The sequence below is a fragment of the Macrobrachium nipponense genome, chromosome 19 (assembly GCF_015104395.2).
Source record: "Macrobrachium nipponense isolate FS-2020 chromosome 19, ASM1510439v2, whole genome shotgun sequence".
Lineage (NCBI taxonomy): Eukaryota > Metazoa > Arthropoda > Malacostraca > Decapoda > Palaemonidae > Macrobrachium > Macrobrachium nipponense.
The window spans coordinates 38621154-38639697 of NC_061088.1; the positions used below are offsets into that span (position 1 = coordinate 38621154).

The 18544-nt window shown below is 35.1% G+C and overlaps 1 protein-coding gene across 1 annotated transcript in view; it reads left to right on the forward strand.

Annotated features, from left to right (window-relative positions):
• The window catches only part of LOC135216349 (uncharacterized), a 38344-nt gene that overhangs the window by 17689 nt on the left and 2111 nt on the right, over positions 1–18544 (forward strand). The gene's annotated exons all lie outside the window — the stretch shown is intronic.

An 18544-nucleotide genomic window follows, 5' to 3' on the forward strand; every position in this document is an offset into this window, starting at 1 on the left:
TTCTTTTCTGAATAGGTGGCTACAGGAGATAATACCTTGAATTACAGCTCTCGGTGAATTAGCAAAGGAAAAGTTGCCAGCTCCTTTTTTTATGTATAATTTAAATTTCCTTCAAACTAATGCAAAAGGAAACGTGAGCAATATATCAGAGTTACAGTGTTGAATTATGTTATCAGAGTAGATTATGTAGTCAAGTATTCCTATCAAGATTAGTAGATTATATTGGCTTTCATATCTACGTAGTTTCTTTGCGGATGAGTACGAGCTTAATACGTACTAATGTATTTATTACACACTGGCATATCTGCAGACTGCGGTAGCTACAGACCAATTTCTATTATCCCTGTGCTCCCAAAAGTTGGACAAAAACTTACTTTTAAGCCACTTTACAAGTAGGTATGTGGAATTCATAGTCAATATGCATATAGGAAGCAGTTAATTACCTCCAATGCTCTATTAGATTTGACATGCCATTTACTAGAGAAACTTGATAAAGGTTTTGAGTGTAGTGTAATTCAAACAGATTTTAGTAAATCGTAAGGCCCTTATATATAAACTGCAGAATCTTGGAGTGGGTGGATACATTTTAGGATTACTACAAGATTTTCTTGCAGGTAGGTATCAGCGAGTTGCTGTTGATAGAATCCTTAAGAAACATGGACCATTTGTGTTTGGAGTTCCACATGCAGGGTAGTGTTCTTGGTCCATTGTTATTTTTAGTATGTACAATCGGTACGGAAGTTGGCGTGAAAAAAAAGATTGTTCAGTATACCGATGATGCAACATCTGTAAGTGTAGTAACGTCTCCACTTATGATAGATGAAGCTGCCCCCAGCATCAGTCAGGACATGGACCGGATCAGTGAATGGTGTAGTGGATGGGCTATGAGGCTAAACTCCAATAAGATGAAAGCACTATTGATCAGTAGATCTCGTAATGATTTTCCACCCCATCCTCCCCTTCAGGTATGGATTGGACACTACCTAAATGAGTCTGAAGCTTTAACTATACTTGGTATAACTTTTGACTCACATCTTACTTTTGAGAAACATCAAATGAAAGTTTCAGCAAATTCCGCACGAAAGTTAGGTATTGTACGTAAGCCTCGTGTATTTATAACAGTGATACAGTGCACCCAACCCCCTTTTTTGTAGGTAATTTGTCCTTTCTTTACTAAAATACTGTTCTCCGGTGTGGATGTCTGCTTCTGCCAGAGATTTGTCTCTTCTAGATAGAGTGGTTCGTGGCGGTAGGTTACCGTTTCCTAATATGAGCAGTTATGGCTTAAGACATTGACGGATGGTTTCTTATTTATCAGTTTTTCATAAGTTGTATTTTAACACAGAAATGACACTTTCACAATTCAACTCTGATTCTCTTTTCGTGGCGTGAGCGTCCAGATTTGCTGAACAGCATCGCCGCGATACAGAGAAGTTCCTCGCTGTCGACCTTCTCAGTTCCAGCGGTTCTGTTTTTCCTCGCCCGTTGGACTGTGGACTGGTCTGTCAGAGGATGAGGTGCAATTGTCACCTTACTTAGAAGTTCAACCGAAGATTCAGTGCAAAAATTCAAACGAAGAATCAATGCATCACTACCCTATAGCAATTCTCAATTATTTTTTAATTTACTTACATATTTATCTATTTGTTTAATAATTTGTTCATTTTTTCTTTTCTAATAGATGATATCTTCTTTCTGTTACCTCTTTCAAATGAATTCCATATTTTTATGGAAGCTTGAATTTCAAGTCAATGGCCCCTGTGCGCTTGTCCTGTATGGGCAGGATACATCTTCTGAATATAATATAATAATAATAATAATAATAATAATAATAATAATAATAATAATAATAATCAAGAGCATTTTAGCTTCAGACGAGTTAGACGAGCCGCCTATAGGAATAAGTGCTGTGACTCAGAAGAAATCTGGTCACAATTTACATGTACATTAAGTAAAAGGATGGATAAAGTATCACCTTGCTAACGATGCATGTTACTCTTGGTAAGTATGATTACAGTTCTTTATCTATCTATCGATCTATTTACACACAGGATATATATATATAATATTATAAAAAATATATATATAGATATATATATATATATATATATATAAAAGATATATATATCATATATATATATATATATATATATATAAATGTATGTATGTAGATGTGTAAATATCATTTGCCACTAAAATAAAAATCGGCAACATTTCTGTGATAATTTTTTTCTTTTTTTTCTTTTTGACAAGATAAAACACAACGTTCACATCAGACATTTGAGAATTGGAAAGAATTGTAGTGAAACAGGAGTAAAACGTATGGAACATAGATAGGAGTAAAAATTATGCGAAAATATCTTGTTATGTTTTGCCGCCATGCAACGTTTTTCAGGCAAATTCCGACGCTACGTTGACCCGGAATCATCCATCGAGTTGCCAACATCGAAATTTCGCTGTTAATTTCTTTCCGTCCTTTATGCACCAAACAATAACCTAGTATTATCGATAAACGTCTATCGAATCATCCGTTGATATCTCTTTACGATAAGTTGTCGTCTAGGGTTTCTGTTCGAAAGATAAAAAATACGTATATGAGTCGTAACTTGGGAGTAATAGAGTTGCCTATAAGCTCTATTTCGGACACTCGGCAGCAATAGGCACATTAATTAGAGATATGCTGCGCTTAGGACGAAATCTTGGTGCATACGATGTGATAGGCCCACCTGAGAATTTAATGGAACGTTCAGGTATAAAAATCAACTCACCCCTTCCCCCCAACACACACACTAAAAAAAAGAAAAACACTGATATAGCCACAAACGGCACGTCGCTCCTTCATCGGTGTTCTGTACGTTTCTCGTTGCCAAGGGAGCGACAAGGCCAGAAGTTAAAGTAACCGTAAAAGTTAGTTTGCTGATTCTTCGAACTTGAAAGGCGCCATAGTTGTAGCACTGCATCTGTGATTTTGTGAAACCGTGATATCAAGAATGTAGGTGCTGAAAAATATATACTCCAAGATCACAAAACATTATATTAATATTTGCAAGAAGGTAGGCCCTTCCTGTGATTGTTATTTTCGAGTTGCTAACATAAATATTGCTATTTGATAGAATGACACACACACACACACACACATATATATATGTATATATATATATATATATATATATATATATATATATATATATATATATATATATATATATAGCGCATACACAATACACACGTAAACACAACGTTCAGCTACGAGTTGTAGGTGACCTCCAGGGAAGGGCAGGTGCTTTTGGTACATGAACATTCGTTGACTAAGTTTATGACCTAAACTTCGGTCCGAAATCAGTGCGGAAATCGAGGTCTGTATCAATCTGGAGATGAGTTAGTCTTTGAGCTACTTTTGAAAAAGCAACGGGACATCATCCGATGTAATGTGTACATTTCTGCTTGATATATATATATATATATATATATATATATATATATATATATATATATATATATATATATATATCTATATATATATATATATATATGAAGACAATGATCAGTGCATTGTCTTTTTCCCCAAAAGAATTCTTTTGTTGCTTATCTGATAATGTTACAGCACCTTTTTCAGCGCCCTCGAAAGAAATGTGTGACACTTACATTAATATTTTCCAGGGTGGATTGTTTCATTACACAGTGTACTATGGAAAAGTACTATGGAAATTCTCTATGCCAATTCAGGCGTCCAGGACTTTGTTTCCAAAGTAGTAGGATTCAAAAACATAATTTAACTGCAGAACGACATGTTTTTAAAGCGGGCTCGCTATCTAGGTTCTTTTGAGAAGTCTGGTCTGTCTGGAGTTCACAGCGAAAACCTGTTACCAGTCATGGTGCAATACATAGTTCTCACATGACGTCACAGCATCCCGTCGTCATTTCCTAAGGACTCGCCATGTTCGTTGGCAAGCTGTGGGCAGCTGTGTAATGAGCGAATAGCATGTTAAATTGCAAAAATGACTGTTTCTCGTTGGGTAGATGAATGTACAATTCGTGGAGGGGGCCTCAGCAAAACCTGGATTGTATACAGTACCTCATTGCTATTCGCTAGATATTTAGAGAAAGCAGCTCTGTGAAGCTATTTTGCACATCAGATGTATAAACAATAATTCACGATTCTTTCTGAGTACGAGGTTTATGGCTCATATTACATTGTACTACACTGCATATATTATGTCGACATTGAATGAATTATATTTGATTTTTTTTTTCTATATGACATAACATAGTATATCGTATTTACCAACAACAAGACCTGATGATCTTGGTAAATTTGGGTGTTTATGAATGACACTTCCTCGCATGAAACTTAATACACTTCTTCATCGTTCGATTCCAAACTTCAACATCAACTGCTTCCAGGATTTTTCTTGTATACAGTCATGTCCTTCATGTTAGAATTCGCAACATGATAGACTGGCCAACTCGTAAGGAACTAATGAAAACATCCCCATGGAGTTTCGAAAAACAGCTGTCGTCAGTGACTGTTTCGAAATTCCAATTCAGTGACCAAAGAAATTAATGGCATGGGCACAGACTTGGTCAGCATACAAGTACTGCAATACAATAAAATTTTTGGCTCTAATCACACCCCAAGATTCTGTTTCTTTCTTGTCAAATGGATGGGGTGGTAGAGCCAGCGACAAACATCACAGAGAACTGTGAACTGCTGAGGAAAGTCACTGCTTGGAGACTTCGTCACCTCATTCTGGCTGACCGGATTTTGACATTTCAGACAATGTTCATTTCTACTGTGCGCAAATAATCATGCCCAGTTTTACAATGGGAAGGTTCCATCTGTCACCTATCAACATGAAATTACACTAAAAATTGCTCATGTTATCAGTCTGGTTCGGAACAATGACAGAAGATGAAGAACTTCCGGTTAACGACAAAATTGCTGCCGTGGCTTCTTCACTTTCTAATCTGCGTGAATCTCAGTATGCTCTAGAAATGAAATTGTATCACTGCTTCACAAATCAGGGACATAAATAACATACAACGAAGAATAACAGATTGTTAGCTTAAGTATAACTGAAAATTTCAGAATAAGACATACACATTACAAATTAAAAACAACTGTCTAATACAGCTTGCCAACAAACATGGCGTCGCCGAGGAGGTCACGTGACAGAAATTGGCCTGTGGGAACCATGTCTATCGTGCGTGGGTGTTTTACTTTTCTCTGAGTTAGTTGCGTCTGAGAAGAAAAAAGCATTGAAGTATTACCCTGGGTGGGTTTAATATGTATACATGTAGATTGGTTCCTTTGGTTTTGGACAAGGCTAGTACAGTATGAAATGTCAGAGTAAATCAACTTGTAAGGTTAAACATGCCCTTAAGAACAATGCTCATGTTGTAAACCTAATGGTTCTTTTGTAGTGTCATACCAATATATGATAATATTGTCTCTATCAATATACAATGATATTGTCTCTAAAACTTTTAAAATCCACATCGTTTCAGCTATCAAATGAAAATTTTATTAATCTAAGTCAAGGAGGGTAGGGGAAACAGCAACACCGAGTTCTAGCACGCGTAGCTAAGATATATTCTTCATTCCTTTATGTTCCCAGGTTCGTTTACCAAAAGGTCCAGCTTGTAAGACACCTGACGCCATCTTGAAGGTCAAATGGGACTTGGAAGAAGAAGTATTGCCAGTCTTCTTTGCTGCAGTCACGAGTGCCATAGTGGGCTTTATGAACGAGGTAGCAGTGAACTTGTTATTATGAGAGTGAATTAGTTGATCATACTTATAAGGGAGTGAAGATGCGGACTTAATTTGCTGTGAGAATGAAGTAGTGATTTTCTTTTAATATTTTGGGAAATTAAAGTACTGAACTTTTATTATTCTAAAACAGGAAGTGAACTACTTATGTAAGGTTTAAATAGTGCAGTAGATTCAGTTCATTGTGTGAGTGAGGAAAGGATATCATATTGGCAGGAGTCCCCTTATAGACTTCATTACCGAAGTGGTGAAATAATGGACTAGAAAGGAGTTACATTTGTAGCTGTGAGAGAGAAACAGTGGAATTTTTCAATGCAAGATTGCAGTGCTAGAGTTCATTAATGTAAAATTTAAATTCTGTAATTTGTTATTTTATGGGCTAAGTTCACTGAAAAATTACTATGGGTAACTCTGATTCCTGCTGCGAAACTTGTAAGAATTGTCCTGACAGTCACACTGAGGCAAGTGAGGAGTGCACTTGCTCATGTCAAGTCAAGGTGACATGTACATGTAAATGCAACGTTGGCAATGGGCATGACATTGCCCAAAAAGTCTCTGCAATTGCAGGGAGGCACCATTGCTGGTGCAGCAGGTATAGCAGTGACTGTGTTCACGGGTGGTATAGCCCTCCCTATAGTTGGAGGGATGGTGGCAGGAGCTGGGATGAGTTCACTCATCCATGGCTCTGTGAAGGCAGTTAAAAGAGAAAAGATATGTGGAAAAGACTTTGGAGTTGACGTTGGTGTTGGATTTGCTACCGGCGTTATTGGAGGTGGAGGGGTAGCTGCAACAGAAAGTCTGGCAAGTGTTGCAGTCTCAAATGTTGCCAAAGAAGCCTTCAAAAGAGGAGCCGTTAAACTCGGGGTTCGAACAGCAGGTGGAATAGTGTCTTCTGTAGCATCAAAAGCTGTGCATGAAGTCGGAGATTGTGTCAAAGGTAACAAAGAATGGAGTGAATATGGAAATGACCCTAAAACCTGGGGAAATGCTATTGCCTTTGGTGCTTTGGGAGGAGTTGGGGCTCATGCATCATCAAATATCTCTAAGTTAGGCTCAACAGCTCAAAATGCTTCTACTCAAATAGTGAAAAGAAATGCTAATCAGTCAAAGCAAAGTTCCAATTCACTAGATATAAACTCTAGTCTTCGATCTACTGAAAAGCAGCAGGAGTACATGCGGGAACTCGCTAAAGCATCCTTGACCACAAGCAAAAAAATCTTAGACAAAGTTAATGAAGAAAATGAAGATTTGTATGAAGGAAATAGAAAACATCCTCACTGGCAATAATGCATTAATATTCAGAGAAATATAATTCCTGGGGCTGCATTTCTGGAGAGCAGATTCTCTTCAAAGTTTTCAGTAGTTGGAGAGGATGAAGGCAAAGAAACATGTATGATGGAGAATGAAGCAAAAGAAAGACCCACTGTTTTGTGGTAAAAAAGTCACAGCAGAAAAAGTCACATTAATCTTTCCTAGATAGTGTTCCCCAAGAGTTTTAACCCGGTATTTATCCAAATATCCACCTTTGCAGGGTATTTAGTACAACCCCGTTGGTGATTTTTTTTTTTTTTTTTTTTTTTTTTTTTTTTTTTGTAGCTCGGTATGTATCCTCCTTCGCGGCGTGTTTAGCACAGGCCCGTTGGGGATTAACCGTAAAAAACATAAAAAAAAAAAAACTGTGAAGGTTCCTAAAGATAATGAACCCTCAAGAAATATTGTGATAATTTTTCCCTGACTTTATTACCGGCCACTATAAATGAATGTTACTTTTCTCCTAGACAAAATTGTGACTTCTTTTCCGGCCATTATTCATGATCCAAATTCTCAGTATTGCTTTGGTCATCCACTTATAGCCACCCTATGACGTTAAATGGTAATTTAAGGTGTTCTTAAAAGCAGCAATCACCTACTGAATTCATTCCATAGAAACCATATGCCTTTATGTCCCATTTTTAAAGATGTAATGATTTCAGACCAAGCGATTGATGAACAGTTCGCTTGATGGCTTTGTAGATTTTATTATCCTTTCACAGATACTGCTCAAATATTCATAAGAAAGCTTTTGTATTTGCTTTTTCTGGAACTTCTCTCGTATCACTATAGCTAAACGCCATTGCCATCAGATCGCGTGATTGCCAAAGCATCTGGTGAAGCTTGGCTATAACACAGGATTTTGCCTCATTCTGAGTAACGAAGATGATTAAAATTTGAGCCAGGAGGAATCAAAACAAGATTTCAAGGTAGTCTAGTCATCAAGGTTGTTAAGAATAAAGGTTTGGAATGATTTATATTGCTGGGGTTATTTCAGCATATACACTGTCACTGCTACTTGTTTATAACAAACCAGTGGTGGTGTAATAAAAATGTAAATGTTTTTTCTACAAATTTGAATTTCATTTTCCCTTTTATGTTGGCATATTGGAACTACAGAATGGGTCTTCATATAAACAGAGTAAACGAAGACCTAAGATGCACTTTCCTAAGATATATCCTTTATATTAGCATCAAGAAGTAGCAAATAAATCGTCAGCTTGTTGCCATGATACTGACAGAATGGAAGCTCAAGGAATGTCATAGAGTTACGCAATATTAATACAGACCTTAAGATGAGCACTAAATTGACAGAAGCAAGGAATAGTTCAGTTTGAAATTTTATGTACAAGTATCATATGTTCCTTTATCTTTGTGCTAGATTTTATTGAAAGGTGCAAATTAATGACATTTTTTTCTGTTGAAATTACCAGTCATCCTTGTTTATTATAAATATTAGATATTCATAATAAGGACCTACCCTAAATGTTTTCTAATTTTTTCACTTTTGAGCCTGAAGTAAAGTAATAATGCTCTAGTGTGTAGTATTTGCACTTATTTTAATTTCATTTTTGAGCACATACATTTTTCCCTTCCCTTTTCTTGGCTGTAAAGCTTTGCTGTTATTTTCTTAGAATCTTACAAAGATGGACATTTCAGTACAATTGTTCCCCCCTTTATTTTGAGTGACTGTTATTGTGCTCTTGTGTCAATTCTTTTTTAGACAAGTGTTCAGACACTGACCTATGAATGTTCGTGTGTGCATAAGGAGTTTCAGCATAAATCTTGTAGTACACATATACGGTTTTTGTCTTAAACATAAAATGTACATATAGAACGTGAAATGATATTTATTACAAGACAGGTAATCAGCTATTTTTATGTTAGAGTATTTTAATGATCTCATAAGATATGTTTCCATTAATTTCATATACATATACGATTTTAATATGATTTACATATTTTTTACATATGTAATTCCCTTAAATTATAAGTAATAGGGTATCCTGTTGATGCATAAAAGGAGCCCATAAAAGCGCCAAAAATATGGAAAGTAAGTGCTCTATTTCAGAGTCTGCTGTCCCATCTCTTCAGGTATGTAATGAGTGAGAAAAGTTACAGAAAAGGCAGTATTTATACCAAGAGATCCATCCACAGATAAGCCGTTTATCTATGATATTTGATTCCCAGGTGATGTCCATTACCTGTTTTGTTTAATCAAGGCTGACTCCACCATCTGACTTTTGTACCAACATTTGCTGTTATAAATTATATGTGGCAAATTCCAGTTTATTCTGTGGTTCTGGTTATTTATAAGGTTAAAAATAGTTGAGCTCTTTTGTCCATACAAAAACTGATGTTTTTATTGTATTATCTCTGGGGAAGAGATTTTACTGTAAAACCAATATAAAATTGGTCCTAGCTCCACCATTACAGTACAAAGAAAGGTCAGAAGAAGAAATAGGCTGCTGAATGGACCCTTAATAGGTCTATGATCATTACAAAATTAAACGAGCTCTCTGGCGGGACTGTTTGGGTCCTCTTCATGTGTGGTTAACCTCCTCATATCTGAAATCTATAACAACAGAGAGATAAAACCAATTCTTCCATTACAGATATGAAATATCTTCTTTTTCGTTATGCAGAATTCTAGGTCATTTACGTAGGTTCATGATTGATAAAGTTTTTTTTTGCAATAACAAAAAACGGAATCAGATATTCTATCAACATGGCATCTCATTTTGGTGCTGTTGCCAATATTTCAAACAGCTCCATGTGCATCTAAAGCATCTTAAAATTCTCCCGGAGGCACTTTCGGTAGTCACGGTATGTTTGTAGGCATTTTCATTTTCTACGAATATCCTGATTTTTTTAATAGCATAGGTAAAGAATACACTGATAAGCAAGGTAATATGAAATAAAGCATAACATAGAGTAAGTGGACGAGTGAGAAAATAAACAATTGTATACAAACATTCTCTCTCTCTGACAAAATAATTGATTTGAAACTTAACAAGGACGATACTTCTCGTTATATATAATACATATGCAATAAAGAACAGTATTATTTTATTCGTAATTCGAAAAACGATCACAAAACTATTGCACTGCATTTAAAGTTTATGGACACTCTGCCTTATGGGTGAAGTACCCAAGCAAGACCACAACACCTTGGCAGTAATCATGCCCTCATCCTTAGACCCTTCAGTCAAAGTTCCTATTACTTTGGCACCTCCCAGAGGTAACTACCAAGCATAGCCATGCACAATATATATTTATATGGGTGAGTGAATGTGTATATACTCTAAAAATTAAGGATATATTAGGGGTAGAAAAAGGGTATTTCTAGTGGTTAAAATAGCATACCCTATCGGGGTATATACAACTATAATATGCCCTTTACAATATACCCCTATCAAGGTTATAACATATACTTGTGATACCCTTACTTGGGGGTGTATCATAGATAAAGAATACCCTCATTGCAGGGTATTCTGTACAATATGTATACCATGTAAATAAATTATATAATCAATATATGAATGCAATGCACCCTTAGGTGTAGTTATAGCTTACAGTGTATAACCCCCTGATCCCAACTCCTTGACAAGGTGGGGGGCTTAGGGATCCACTGCAGAGAGAGTATGCCCCTTTTTGCCTGCGCTCTCTGCTGTGGATCCAACTGAACATTGGGACCTTTAACTCCTTTACTCCTCCTCCTTTTAAATTTCCCCATTTCACTTCTCCTTTCGTTGACGACCTTGGCATAGTTTTGGACTATTGAATTGACTGCTCTTTTAACTTGATGGAGGGTGGAGTTGGACGGCATGCCACTCCACCCGTAAAACTAGAGTACCTGACGTGGTTGAGCGAGGGGAAATTTTTATGTCAAGCCATGCCCGCAGTGCTGGGTCCGATCTCATGGGACTGACGACCCTTAAGGCATTGTGGGGTATGGCGTATATCCAGGTGAGTGTCCCAGGGTAGTTACCACTGTGTTAACAGTATTACTCCTCCCCCTGTTGGGCCTCCCTGGTGAGAGGGACCTCATCCTGGACGAAGTTTACAAATTTATTATATGGAAAATTTAAAAAATATCCCTACGACTTCTGGCACGAATTTAGACCAATCTAACGGAAGCTCAAATCAAAAAGACCAGTTTTGGTATTAAAACATTAATACCATATATTAAACCAAAGAAATATCAGTACCGTCATGACCCAACCTTGATTCACTTTGACTCCCTCTTTGGGAGTGGAAGTTGGTCAAGGTTTTCTAACCATGGAAGCTGAACAAAATATTTCAGCCTTGAAATTAGAAAAATTTTTTTACTAAACAGACATCCAACGACAGAAATGTCTTTCAGAAAAATAAAAAGAGAAGACTTGGCTTATAGAAGCCACAACAAAAAGCCAGTCAGAAGACTATTTGTCTTTAAAATTATAGATACTATTAATGTTAAAGTGGAAAAACATGACAATATGAACAGCATTCAGGGTACCATTGTACTTCCAGACAATAATGATGAACCAATAATAAGAAAAATGCTTTTAGACTCTTTGAAAAAGAGATATCCCAATGTTGAAGATTGCCGAGGTATATGATATTACAAGTAAAAGAGGCAGTAAACAAGTAGTAAAAATAGCAAAAATAAAATTTGAAGGTTCACAACTACCTCAAAAAATAAAAATTTTAGGACAAAATAGAGAGTTAAGACCCTATATACCAAAGCCACTGCAGTGTCAAAATTGCAGTAAAGTATGGACACACAAAGAGAAATTGCAGGAATGAACCGGTATGTGCTTACTGTGGATCTACAGAACACACCACCAAATGGAAGTGCGGTGAGCCTAAATGTGTAAACTGTGGTCAGAATCATCATGCAAGATCCAAAGAATGCATCTATTACTATACAATACGGAATTAAAAATGTTAAAAGAAAGAACAGGCATGTCCATAGCAGAGGCTAAATTAGAATTGAAAGTGAGAGGAATTCAAGATCCCGCTAAGAAACGTACATATTCTTCTATAACAGGAACCAGTATTGATACAAAAATCATACAGACAGAAGTAACAAGATGCAGCAAGTAAGTCTCAAGAAGAAGTCAGTAATATACAGGATAAAACTAAGATAGTAAAGAATCACGAAACAGGTGCAAATGAATTGGATAATATTCTATCAAATTCATTTGAGGTGTTAATGCAAATAGAAACACAAGAAGATACTACCACAGAGGTGGAAGGAGGAAGTTGTGATGTACCGAAAATTAAAGAAAAAAAAAGACCTTTAGAGAGACCACCACCCAAAACAAAGAAACCAACTATAAATAGAGAGACATCGGTCAAACCAAAAACCAAAGATATGAAGAAAGAACAAAAACAAAGTGAGAACATACCTTTATCTCCTAAAATAATAATAAAACCTATGGATGCAGAGATCCAAAACACCAAAGAAGTGGAGGAGAACCATACCATGGATGAAGGTGACTATGTCAAGGGTGATGAGATTACTCCATCACCAATAATTGGTATAACAAGAACAAACAAAGCAGTAGATGTACATGACAACACATGTGGCTGCAATGATTGCTTCATTGCATTGTGCAATGATAACAAAAATATAACAAAAGATTGCTTAACAAATATTATAAGAAATTTTATGAAATATAGAAAGAAAGAGGCCACCGATTTAAACACCCATGAAAAAGGATGTATGTGTATTGAGCACTTAAAATATTATAAAGATAAACAGCTGAATGTGGTAAATAAAATTTTAGAAAAAATTCAAATTGATAATAATACAAAAAAAGAAAATAAAACACGACCGATATAACATAATATTTTCAATAGTTATATTATACAATGGAACGTAAATGGTCTACAGACCAGATTACACCTGGGAGAAGTACAAAGGTTATTAAAGGAATAGAACCAATGATATTATGTCTACAACATGTCAATAATACAATACCAACAATAGGTAAATATACCTTAATATCACATCACAGGAAGAAGAAGGAAATTTAGGTACAGCCATATATGTACATAACAAAGTATGTTATGACAAAGTACCAGTAAAAATTGCTGACCTCCAAATATCAGGTATTAGAATTCGAATTAAAAACGATAATTATATAATATATAATTTATACAATCAACCAAATAAACATTACGATATTGATAAACTTGGAGAATTTATTAAAAATATCAAAGAACCTATAATAATATTAGGGGATTTTAATGCTCACAACCCAATATGGGATTGTAACTGTTCAAACTCAAATAGAACAGGAAGTAAAGTGGAACAACTTATAGATTCAAATGACATGTGTTGTATAAATGATGAAGAAGTTAGCACATATTATTCAAAAACGCATGGAACATTTTCCTCTGTAGATTTAACTCTCTGTTCAACAAGTATAGTTGACAAATTAGATTGGAACATAATTGATGACTTGTACACCAGTGATCATTTCCCAATATTAATTTCCTTTTTACAAAATAATCCAGCAAAACATGTTCCTCACTATAACATTTATAAAGCAGATTGGGAGCAATATGAAATGCATACAAGAAGTATACCGCCATTTGAATATCTGAAAGATCATAATGAAACTAATAAGTTTCTTGTTAATTACATCAAAGATGCTGCTGATAAAGCAATACCAAAATCAAAACCCCATCCAACAAAACACAAAGTTCCGTGGTGGTCTGAAAAGCTAACAGGATTAATAAATATAAAACACTCTATAGGGAGACGATTGGATAATTTGAATAGAAAGTTCAGTAAAATAAATAAAACATCAATATTAGAAGGTACTTTACAAAAAATGACAATATTGTTGCTAGAAGTTGATGCATTAAAGCCTATATACAACAAAGTATCTGCAAAATTCCGAAAGGAAGTAATTCAAGGAAGAATAATTTCATGGAGGAAATATGTTTCAGATCTCTCTAATAATACTCCCATACAAAAAATATGGGAAAAATTCAGAAAAATAAATGGTACCCATGTGAAACCTCCCAGACATGCCATATTAAAAGACGGAAAAGAATACTCGATCCTAAAGAAATAAGTAACATAATAGGAGAAAAACTTAGCTAAAGTAAGTTGTGATAGAAATTTAGATGACCACTTCCGCACAAAGAAAAATAATATAGAACTAATAGCAATAAATTTTGAAACAATAGAAGACATATATTATAATAGGAAATTTAATATGGAAGAGTTAGAATATGCTCTCACTAACAGCAATAAATCTGCTCCTGGAGGTGACAATATTTGTTTTGAGATGATCTGTCACTTAGCACCTCTGGCAAAGACATACTTGTTACAATTTTATAATCATTTATGGCTTAGCAATTTATTTCTGATGAATGGCGTAAAGCAATAATAATTCCTATCCCCAAACATGGAAAGATCCAAGTGATGCAAATAACTACAGACCAATTTCTCTAACAAGTTGCTTATGCAAATTACTAGAAAAAATGGTAAATGCTCGATTAACATGGCACATTCGAGAAAATAAAATCTTGACTCCACTCAATTCGGGTCACAGTGCAACAGATCTACATTAGATTCTCTCTCTAACCTCGAAGACCATATACGAAGAGGATTGAGCGAAAGCAAATAACTGTAGCAGTCTTTTTTGACATTGAAAAGGCTTACGATACTACCTGGAGGTACCCTATATTAAAAAGTTTACAAAATAACAACATCCGTGGACATTTACCTAGATTCATCCAAAAATTTTTAACAAATCGTAGTTTTCAAGTGAATTGATGATGTATTGTCAAGATCATTTCCACTTGAAAATGGTGTTCCACAGGGAAGTGTCCTTAGTGGCACACTGTTTACCCTTGCAATCAATGATATAAATAAAAATCTGCCTACTGGAATTAAAAGCAACCTATACATGGATGATTTTGCGATATATTATTCAGCCTCTCGTATTAAACATGCAGAACGCATCATTAATAAAAGTATAATAAAAATAAATGAAATGATCCTCATCTGTAGGATTTAAGTTATCCATAAATAAGACTCAAGCAGTAGTGTGTTTTATAAAGATAAAAAGGTGGATGAATGGTGAAGTGATAGATTTAAAAATCAGAAATCTTAGTATACCAATTAGACAAACTGCAAATTTTTAGGTTTAGTGTTTGATACTCACTTAAACTGGAAACCTCACATAACATACTTGAAATCAAAATGTAAAAAAGCATTAAATCTAATTAGAAAATTATCAAACACCACTTGGGGAGCCGATAGACAAACCCTTACATTACTGTATAAAGCAACAGTCTGTCTATAATTGATTACGGTAGCGAAGTATATGGCTCTGCATCAGACGCAACACTGAAAGCATTGGACCCAGTTCATAATGAGGGCCTTAGAATATGTTCAGGAGCCTTTAAATCATCACCGACATCTTCTTTACAGGTTGAATGTGGTGAACTACCTCTCTCTCTCCATAGAGAGCTTGTAATAATGAAGAGTGCTTTGAGAATCAAGACAAGCGATTCTCCAACAAAAAAATTATTTGAACAAAGAGATATTTTTATTAACAATCATCCACCCCCTTTTCCAATTAGAGCTAGACGACTGTTTGAGTCACTAAATGTAAATATACAAATTCCTCCAGTAGTAAAATTACCTCCGCCTTGGACAATGAATAAAATGAAAACTTGCACACAATTGAAATATTTATCAAAAAATACTTATATACGCCATCACACCATAGACACATACAATAGAGCATATAAACCGAAAAGGTCCACATTATGCAATATACACAGATGGATCTAAATCGGAACATGGAGTGGGATATGCTGCAGTGTCCCAGGACAGATCATATCAGTTCTCTCTACCCAATACAGCTTCAATATTCACAGCGGAGCTTTGCGCAATAGCCTCAGCCATAAGAATAATTAAAGAAACATCACTAAATAATTTTGTGATTTTTAGTGACTCAAGAAGTGCCATAGAAGCCATCCAGAGTTATAAACCAAAAAATAATATTGTACAACAAATTAAATTATCACTTCACAAATTAGATATTATTGGGAAAAAAGTAGAAATATGTTGGATCCCTGCCCATGTAGGGATCAAAGGAAATGAAGAGGCTGACAAAGCAGCCAAAGAAGCAAATCAAATGACAAGATCAAGTGTGAATCTCCCTATGAGTGATTATGTAACATACATAAAGATGGGTATTATAAGAAAATGGCAACATATTTGGAATGAAGAGTCAGAAAATAACAAATTAAAGCAAATAAAACCTGAAGTAGGAAAGTGGAGCTCATCATATCAGAGAGAAAGACATGAACAAGTAATTCTGACACGTCCCTCGTATAGGCCATACCCGTCTGACACATGGACACTTGATGAGCAGCCCACGTAGCTCAGCTCCTGAGTGCGCAGAGTGCAGGGAGGTTATAACTGTCAAACATGTGTTATGCGAATGCCCAAAGTACAACCAGACAACGACTGTCGACACTTGGAAACAGATCTATGAAAGAAATCTTGTCAGAATCCTCTGCATTTTCAGTCATGCCCATTTTTAAGTTCTAAAGAAGTGCAATTTAGTTGATAAAATATAAATCTAAGTAAACTTTGAAAATACGAAAATTATTAGACTAATGAATTTTAAAACAAAACTTTTAAATGTTACTTAACTTATTCTGATTTTTTTTTTATTTTTTATGAAAATAGGTTATATGAGTAAATGTATTTATAGTGTGCATGTGTTCCTGTGTGAGTGTGTGCCTTTGTGCAGTTTTTAGTTTAATTTTCACTCATTCGTCATCACACCGAAAAAACACTTCGGTGCCAGAGCTTTGCCTCTGGCCTAGACATGGTTTTTAAAATTTTAATCTAATCCTTCGGGCCAGCCCTATGAGAGCTGAAAGTCAGCTCAGTGGTCTGGATAAACTACTTTAATAATAATAATAATAATACAGTGTATAAAATCATAAGTCAATGTTATTATAAAAGTTTGGTTTATCAATTTATTATTGACATCGCACCTGAAAATCAAAAGTATATTAGTGATCAACGCCGGTGGACGAGGGGAGGAATGTGATCTGCGGCTACATGCAAATTACAAGACAGAAGTGTTGTTTGGGCGGTAGGTACATGTTTTGAAATATTGACGTCACACTGTCTGGGACACACTGGCAGCGATGTATCTTTGGAGAATTAAAGCTTCTTATAATATTTCGCTTGGGAAAGTTAGTTCCTATGTGTTGAAATCAGCACTTACTAAGTTTTCACCAAAAAATGCTGTCTCAGAGTTTTTATCTAAAATTTCAAAATGTTGCTCAATAACTGCACGCACCTCCACCAACCACACCTCACCTCCACCACACACACACACACACGTAACAGCACTGGACTGAAATGTTGAGTGACTTGAGTCTTGAGAGCAGTGCCAAGACTATAGCATCAAATGAGCAAGAGACAACCAAAATATGCTTAGCTGTGTGTGTCTATGTATATATATATATATATATATATATATATATATATATATATATAATATATATATATGGATGTATTATAATTGCGATTTGTAATCAAGTGAGTCTTGGCAACAATATAATTGCCAAGTACTGCATTTGTACCATACTGAACTTGCTTCAAAATTATCAATAACTCAAAACTAATATGTTATTGGTAACTTTTTTGTTGCATTACATTATCAGTATAACAATATGGTTATTTGATAAAGAGTAAAAGTTCATTTTCATGACATGATCAGGTATACTTCTGAAGCCCATTTTGAGGCCAACTGTAAAAAGGGTGTAACACATTTGGTCTCAAAATGGACTCCGGAAGTATACCTGATTATGTCATGAAATGAACTTTTACTCTTTATCAAATAACCATATTGTTATAGTGATAATGTAATACAAAAAAAGTTACTAATAATATATTAGTTTTGAGTTATCGATAATTTTGAAGCAAGTTCGGTATGCTACAAATGCAGTACTTGCCAATTATGTTGTTGCTAAGACTCATAATCGCAGTTATAATTCATACATCCATATATATATATATATATATATATATATATATATATATATATATATATATATATATAGATAGAATATATATATTTCAGTCCAGTGGTGTTACACACGTGTGTGGTGGAGGTGCGTGCAGTTATTGAGCAATGTTTTGAAGTTTGATGTGTGTGTGTGTTTATATATATAACTATTAAATAAGCTTTTGATGCTTAATGTTTTGCTTTTTAGTCTGGGTAGAAAACTGAACTACCTATATTCCGTAAACATTATGTTACTCCAGCTGTTGCAAATATGGTAAAATCGTGTGAATAACGAATGTAAACTGGGAGTAAAGATTTGAATTTGAATTTGAAAAACCTGACAAGATAAACAGCAAACAATCTATCCCTATCTACGAGAGGTTGAGGCTTTCCAGTAATAGCGGCTCTGACA